The sequence below is a fragment of the Salvelinus alpinus genome, chromosome 20, assembly GCF_045679555.1.
Source record: "Salvelinus alpinus chromosome 20, SLU_Salpinus.1, whole genome shotgun sequence".
Lineage (NCBI taxonomy): Eukaryota > Metazoa > Chordata > Actinopteri > Salmoniformes > Salmonidae > Salvelinus > Salvelinus alpinus.
Window position 1 is genome coordinate 20827748 of NC_092105.1, and position 8234 is coordinate 20835981.

The following is an 8234-nucleotide window of genomic DNA, read 5'->3' on the forward strand; positions in this document are numbered from 1 at the left end:
ATAATGCTATATTGTGTTTTCGCTGTAAAACACTTAAAAAATCAGAAATATTGGCTGGATTCACAAGATGTTTATCTTTCATTTGCTGTACACCATGTATTTTTCATAAATGTTTTATGATGATTTTATGTATTTCACGTTGGTCTCTGTAATTGTTCTAGCTGCTTCGGTGCTATTTGTGATTGTAGCTGCAATGTAAAATTATGATTTATACCTGAAATATGCACATTTTTCGAACAAAACATAGATTTATTGTATAACATGTTATAAGACTGTCATCTGATGAAGTTGTTTCTTGGTTAGTGACTAATTCTATCTCTATTTGGGGGTTTTGTGCAAGCTACCTGTGCTGTGAAAGAAATGTCTGTGCTTTTTTGTATTTGGTGGTGAGCTAACATATATATACGTGGTGTTTTCGCTGTAAAACATTTAAAAAATCGGACATGTTGGCTGGATTCACAAGATGTTTATCTTTCATTTGCTGTATTGGACTTGTTAATGTGTGAAAGTTAAATATTTCAACAAAAAAAAAAAAGGAATTTCGCGCGCTGCCTTTTCAGTGGAATGTGGGGGAACCCCAGTCCTAGACAGGTTAAATTAGTTTTTAAACAGTAAAATTACATGACCAACAGAAAAACATGCCACAATAGCAAGCTTATCAACTACTTTAATGAATCAGACAATGTAATACACCTTTTTGAAACATTTGCCAAAATGTAAAAAACACTGTTGTAAAAAACACATCTGATGTGAGCCATTTCATATAACAGAGATTAAAATCTCCATTAGAAAAGTAGGGACAGATCGAAATTAACTAGGGCGGAGGAGTAGTCCAAAATAGGTGAGGGTTGTCAAACATTTTTTTGCTTTGGAGAGGGTTGTGTTGTTTTTTATTGGACACAAGGGAGGGTAGTGTATTTTTCCCTGAACAGGGTAGTGCGTTTTTTCAATGGACATGGCTGCAAGGCTTGCAAGCCTTTTCTGACCCAATGTCTTATGCAACCAGGAGTGCAGCCGGTGCAGTGGACAAAGGACCTTTCACAGGAGCAGCTGCTCACATGTGAGGGCAACCTGAATGATTTCCTTCAGGGAAGGAAACATATGATCATCTAGGAGGTTATGCACAGCAAGCATATCTTTTGGAGGACATCCAACCTCTTTTTTCCAGCCAAGAAAGTTTCTGGCCACCAACATCTCTTCTGTTTTAACATCAATACCGTAGTGCTTGGCAAACTCATTTAAGCATGTATCTAGGATGGTTTTTGAGTTGGGGCTGCATGCCTGTAAGCCTTTGAGCAGACCTGCATCTACAGTCGAGAATCGCTGGTCAAGCTCACACACCATCCTGTTCAAGCAGGGGAGCAACAACTCTGTTTTCATTGTTTGGGAAATGACAATTCTGTGCTTAAACCCAAGGAGGTGTCCACCACAAAATCTCCCATTAAACTTTGTTTGTGCTTCCTTGCTGCATCTGCCTCTGGAATATTGTGAATTTCAGTGCTTTGGTTCTGTCATAAAGTTCTGTCAGTGTGTCGCATACAGCTTGTTTGCCGAAACAAGCTTCTGCCAGGTCTCCAGTCTCTTTCTGGAGGAACTTGTGTAACCCCTCAGTTATAGAAAGAAGGGACTGAAACATCAGGAGCAAATACACGGTGGAGAACATATGAAGCTTTGCTCTCAGACCAACAGCCATGGGGATCCAATGGCAGACAATCAAAAATAGCAGTTAAAATGTCCAGGACTGCATTTATGGACCACAGCTGGCATGCCCAGCGAGTCTTTGAGAGCTGCAGACGTTCAGCTGATGCTATTCTAAGTTTGGACTGAGCTTCTTCGAACTTGTGGTGGTTAACTAGAGATGTACTGAAAAAGAAATACACATTCTCCAAGAAACTGAAAAACTCAGCAACCTCCGGAATAGCCCTGCAAGTATGACACAACACCAAATTAAGCTCATGAGCATACAATAGCAATGTATATAAATTGCCTCCGGATGCAGCACTCTGAAATGTGCTTGTACACCTCCTTTGGAACCACTCATGACAGCTGCACCATCAAAGGTCTGTGCAACGCACTTTAGGCCTACTACCCCTCTCATTTGGAGCTGCTGTTGCAACTCATTTGCTATTGATTGGGCATCAAATGACTTGATTTCTGCTAGTGCTAGTAAACGCTCCTTAACTGTCCCCTCTGTCACATACCTAACACACAGAGCCAACTGTTCAGACTGCCCATCCCTGGCCTCATCCGCCATAACGGCATACATTCAAGACTTTGACATCTCAGAAACTATGGTTTCCGCAATCTCTTGAGCACAGCATGTCATTCTGAGATTCTGGAGAGAGATACGTCGCATTTTAAGGAGTATTGTACCTTTGCAGGAAAGAGTCAAACTCCTTCAAAAACTCCATACATTCAAGAAAGTTCCCTCTATTTGTGCTTTCACTAGATTCATCATTGGCACAAAAAGAGAGTGCCTGTCTTCCTAACATTGAGGTGACCGCAACAATTCTCCTCACATACTCCATTCTCTCTACAATATCACTAGCATGGGTAGATGTTAAAATCTAAGCAATGTTCCCATGATTGCTAGTTGCCTGGTAGTTTTGCCATGCCACAACACTGTCTCTGTGTGTTTGCAGCATTTCATGTTTACCGAAGATAAACAAACTTTTTTCAAATTTTTGTTGTTGTCCCTCCCTCTCTGGATCTGTTTGTTGTCCCTCTCTCTCTGGATCTGTTTGTTGTCCCTCCCTGTCTGGATCTGTTTGTTGTCCATCCCTGTCTGGATCTGTTTCTTGTCCCTCCCTCTCTGGATCTGTTTGTTGTCCCTCCCTCTCTGGATCTGTTTGTTGTCCCTCCCTCTCTGGATCTGTTTGTTGTCCCTCCCTGTCTGGATCTGTTTGTTGTCTCTCCCTCTCTGGATCTGTTTGTTGTCTCTCCCTCTCTGGATCTGTTTGTTGTCCATCCCTCTCTGGATCTATTTGTTGTCCCTCCCTCTCTGGATCTGTTTGTTGTCCCTCCCTCTCTGGATCTGTTTGTTGTCCCTCCCTGTCTGGATCTGTTTGTTGTCCCTCCCTGTCTGGATCTGTTTGTTGTCTCTCCCTCTCTGGATCTGTTTGTTGTCCCTCCCTCTCTGGATCTGTTTGTTGTCCCTCCCTCTCTGGATCTGTTTGTTGTCCCTCCCTCTCTGGATCTGTTTGTTGTCCCTCTCTCTCTGGATCTGTTTGTTGTCCATCCCTCTCTGGATCTGTTTGTTGTCCCTCCCTGTCTGGATCTGTTTGTTGTCTCTCCCTCTCTGGATCTGTTTGTTGTCTCTCCCTCTCTGGATCTGTTTGTTGTCCCTCCCTCTCTGGATCTGTTTGTTGTCCCTCTCTCTCTGAATCTGTTTGTTGTCCCTCCCTCTCTGGATCTGTTTGTTGTCCCTCCCTCTCTGGATCTGTTTGTTGTCTCTCCCTCTCTGGATCTGTTTGTTGTCCATCCCTCTCTGGATCTGTTTGTTGTCCCTCCCTCTCTGGATCTGTTTGTTGTCCCTCCCTGTCTGGATCTGTTTGTTGTCCCTCCCTCTCTGGATCTGTTTGTTGTCCCTCCCTCTCTGGATCTGTTTGTTGTCCCTCCCTCTCTGGATCTGTTTGTTGTCCCTCCCTCTCTGGATCTGTTTGTTGTCTCTCTCTCTGGATCTGTTTGTTGTCCTTCTCTCTCTGGATCTGTTTGTTGTCCCTCCCTCTCTGGATCTGTTTGTTGTCCCTCCCTCTCTGAATCTGTTTGTTGTCCCTCCCTCTCTGGATCTGTTTGTTGTCCCTCCCTCTCTGGATCTGTTTGTTGTCCCTCTCTCTCTGGATCTGTTTGTTGTCCCTCTCTCTCTGGATCTGTTTGTTGTCCCTCGCTCTCTGGATCTGTTTGTTGTCCCTCCCTCTCTGGATCTGTTTGTTGTCCCTCCCTCTCTGAATCTGTTTGTTGTCCCTCCCTGTCTGGATCTGTTTGTTGTCCCTCCCTCTCTGGATCTGTTTGTTGTCCCTCCCTCTCTGGATCTGTTTGTTGTCCCTCCCTCTCTGGATCTGTTTGTTGTCCCTCCCTCTCTGAATCTGTTTGTTGTCCATCCCTCTCTGGATCTGTTTGTTGTCCCTCCCTCTCTGGATCTGTTTGTTGTCCCTCTCTCTCTGGATCTGTTTGTTGTCCCTCCCTCTCTGGATCTGTTTGTTGTCCCTCCCTCTCTGGATCTGTTTGTTGTCCATCTCTCTCTGGATCTGTTTGTTGTCCCTCCCTCTCTGGATCTGTTTGTTGTCCCTCCATCTCTGGATCTGTTTGTTGTCCATCCCTCTCTGGATCTGTTTGTTGTCCATCCCTCTCTGAATCTGTTTGTTGTCCCTCCCTGTCTGGATCTGTTTGTTGTCCCTCCCTCTCTGGATCTGTTTGTTGTCCCTCTCTCTCTTGATCTGTTTGTTGTCCCTCCCTCTCTGGATCTGTTTGTTGTCCCTCCCTCTCTGGATCTGTTTGTTGTCCATCCCTCTCTGAATCTGTTTGTTGTCCCTCTCTCTCTGGATCTGTTTGTTGTCCCTCCCTCTCTGGATCTGTTTGTTGTCCCTCCCTCTCTGGATCTGTTTGTTGTCCATCCCTCTCTGAATCTGTTTGTTGTCCCTCTCTCTCTGGATCTGTTTGTTGTCCCTCCCTGTCTGGATCTGTTTGTTGTCCATCCCTCTCTGGATCTGTTTGTTGTCCATCCCTCTCTGGATCTGTTTGTTGTCCCTCCCTCTCTGGATCTGTTTGTTGTCCCTCCCTCTCTGGATCTGTTTGTTGCCCCTCCCTCTCTGGATCTGTTTGTTGTCCCTCCCTCTCTGGATCTGTTTGTTGTCCCTCTCTCTCTGGATCTGTTTGTTCTCCCTCCCTCTCTGGATCTGTTTGCTGTTTGTTGTCCCTCCCTCTCTGGATCTGTTTGTTGTCCCTCCCTCTCTGGATCTGTTTGTTGTCCCTCTCTCTCTGGATCTGTTTGTTGTCCCTCCCTCTCTGGATCTGTTTGTTGTCCATCCCTCTCTGGATCTGTTTGTTGTCCCTCCCTCTCTGGATCTGTTTGTTGTCCCTCCCTCTGAATCTGTTTGTTGTCCCCCCCCTCTCTGGATCTGTTTGTTGTCCCTCCCTCTCTGATTCTGTTTGTTGTCCCTCCCTGTCTGGATCTGTTTGTTGTCCCTCCCTCTCTGGATCTGTTTGTTGTCCCTCCCTCTGAATCTGTTTGTTGTCCCTCCCTCTCTGGATCTGTTTGTTGTCCCTCCCTCTGAATCTGTTTGTTGTCCCTCCCTCTCTGAATCTGTTTGTTGTCCCTCCCTCTCTGGATCTGTTTGTTGTCCCTCCCTCTCTGGATCTGTTTGTTGTCCCTCTCTCTCTGGATCTGTTTGTTGTCCCTCCCTGTCTGGATCTGTTTGTTGTCCCTCCCTCTCTGGATCTGTTTGTTGTCCCTCCCTCTCTGGATCTGTTTGTTGTCCCTCCCTGTCTGGATCTGTTTGTTGTCCCTCCCTCTCTGGATCTGTTTGTTGTCCCTCCCTCTCTGAATCTGTTTGTTGTCCCTCCCTGTCTGGATCTGTTTGTTGTCCCTCCCTCTCTGGATCTGTTTGTTGTCCCTCCCTCTCTGGATCTGTTTGTTGTCCCTCCCTCTCTGGATCTGTTTGTTGTCCCTCCCTCTCTGGATCTGTTTGTTGTCCCTCCCTCTCTGGATCTGTTTGTTGTCCCTCCCTCCTGCTGGGCCCTCCCTGCTGGATCTGTTTGTTGTCCCTCCCTCTCTGGATCTGTTTGTTGTCCCTCGCCTCTCTGGATCTGTTTGTTGTCCCTCTCTCTCTGGATCTGTTTGTTGTCCCTCCCTCTCTGGATCTGTTTGTTGTCCCTCCCTCTCTGGATCTGTTTGTTGTCCCTCCCTCTCTGGATCTGTTTGTTGTCCCTCCCTCTCTGAATCTGTTTGTTGTCCCTCCCTCTCTGGATCTGTTTGTTGTCCCTCCCTCTCTGGATCTGTTTGTTGTCCCTCCCTCTCTGGATCTGTTTGTTGTCCCTCCCTCTCTGGATCTGTTTGTTGTCCCTCCCTCTCTGGATCTGTTTGTTGTCCCTCCCTCTCTGGGCATGCTCTCTCTCACTTATACAGCTCGCATGTTGATCTCTGCCTTGCACAGAAGCCTCTTTTTCTCTTTCTGCAGTGGCGGTGCTTGCTTGTATGGCTCCCTGGGCGAACCCCCCCCTTCAGCCCCCCCCGAAAAAAAGCACCATTCTGCACTAGCAAATTTATATTCAGACATTTGGAGCAACACAAATAAATAGTCATAACATTTAAAACTGTAAAATAGAAAATATATAAAAAAATAAGAATATATCAAAAAGATTTAACAAAGACAAATATAAATAAATTGTAGTATTCAAATACAAATAAAAAAGATAATCGAATTATTACACTATTACCCTATTGCTAACAAATAAAACGAAATTGCACAAATTCTATATCACATAAATACACAGAAAGAATAACACACTTCTAAAGAAGAGGACCTGATTATTACACTTCTGCACTTCAAACAAGAAACACACAAACTACATTGCACAACTAATTGCATTACTAATTGCTTTAGTACTGTACAAAGTTAGAGGTGCACTATTTGATAGATTCCCCTGCTCCCCCTACCTCAGGCTTCCAGTGGGGAGACCTGAGGTCAACCTACCCCTGCCCCCCTCCCCATCTCGTACTTCTGAGTGGGAGACCTTCCTAGCTCACAAACTACAATCAGGGCGCCCACTCTGACAAGGTTAATTGACCCACAGTCCCACACGGTGACATGATATCATTGACGTGACGTGAAAATGAGCGATAGAAAACTGATCGCGCAAATGTCACCATTCGGAATATATTTTTTAAATATTTTTTAATTATGATTATTATTATTTTTTTTGTGCGGGCGCCCCATGCCGCCCCAGGCAAGATGCCTACCCTGGGCGGCTGCCCATATCGCCTATCCCTAAATCCGCCACTGTCTTTTTGCATGACCCTTTAAGATATCATGAACATAATTTATTTATGCCTAACAAAAGTAAGACATATTCTGTCATATGCTGTTCACATTTAACTGAAAGCTTAAACATCTACTCGCTTTTTTTAATCACTAACCTTCATCAGACATGCTTCCTCAACCCTGTCAGCCTCCAGCTTCTTCCCCTCATTCTTGTCTGCTGTGTTTTGACATGTATTGTTATTAAACTCATATTTACAATAACTCAAGGCTTAATAGGTGATTAATCAGTTTAAGTTTTAATTTGTTTGTTTGAACTGGTAAAATCTTAATTTCTCACCGGATTAGCCTCCGGCACAGCTGCTGGCACTGACGCTCCTGAAGAATTTCCGTACATCCATCTAACGTTAGTCGTTAGCTAGCCTAGAGTTGAGAAATGTAGGATAATACAATGACATTGTGATCAACACTATGTCACCTTTTCTACACACAATTGTTTTAGCCTATCTGCACGAATCCACCCTGTCAGAGCCTTTTCCTGTCCGTTTGCTGTTAGCTAGCAGTCTCAAGCCACAGAAGTAGCTAACATTAACCGAAATGTTAGCTACAATTAGGCCTAACAGTCACTAGCGCGTGCAGCAGCCTCTGCAGCAGCAGCCTCCCCCAGGTCCTAGTGCCAGCCCAGTAAGAAGTTTAATAAGATGCGTTGGAACGGTTGACGAAACAAAAATAAATCACAGAGAAAATATATTGACTGAGGGGTTGCTAATGAATATTTGATGGGGGCTAAAGTCCTGGGCAGCGGGGAAGCCAGGTCAAAAAGCTCCCGTACTGATCTTGTTTAGGTACAATACAATTATCGTAATTTATTGCATTATTGTTATCAAGTGGATACAACATTCTACTCCGAGCTGCAGTGAAAATGTTATTTGAATAATGGCGCAAAAGCCCTGTAATTCGGTCTGGCAATATTTTTACATCTAATACTGATCATCATTCTCCCATGTCATCCTATACTAATGTGGCCACATATGCTCCCGGCAGGCCCAGTTATTAGGAAAGCCTAACACGCGTTATGCCTCCTCTCCATTCCAAGCGGCTATTCCTCACACAGCTAGGACCTAACGCTTCAATATAGTCTAAATATTTAGCATTTAACAAATGTATTACCTTTTATATGGAGAGAGAGAGAGAGAGAGAGAGAGAGAGAGAGAGAGAGAGAGAGAGAGAGAGAGAGAGAGAGAGAGAGAGAGAGAG